This window comes from Penaeus monodon, chromosome 22, assembly GCF_015228065.2.
Source record: "Penaeus monodon isolate SGIC_2016 chromosome 22, NSTDA_Pmon_1, whole genome shotgun sequence".
In the NCBI taxonomy this organism is placed as follows: domain Eukaryota; kingdom Metazoa; phylum Arthropoda; class Malacostraca; order Decapoda; family Penaeidae; genus Penaeus; species Penaeus monodon.
Genome location: NC_051407.1, coordinates 7,121,734 through 7,122,080, shown reverse-complemented (window position 1 = coordinate 7,122,080; position 347 = coordinate 7,121,734).

Below are 347 nucleotides of genomic sequence, written 5' to 3'. Positions count from 1 at the left end.
TTTTCCTTTGTAATTTGAGTTAATATTTTGACACATTTTATTTCTTTGAAAATCATATGATTAATATTATTTACTATGTAATTTGATATTGTATGAGGATGTATAATTGATATCAAGATTTAATGTCGATATATTACATATATAATTTTGTTTTCATCAAAGTTTGCATAAATTTGCACATACATTTCGATTATTTCAATAGATATTTCATTTTAAAGTTCTTTAGTATGTATTTTGTTTATTGTGATTCAATTTTTAAGATTTTGCATAAACAGTTATTTATGTCAAATATTATTTCAAGTCGAAATGAATAATTATTACAAGCCAAGTGTTTTTCTGGTGACCCG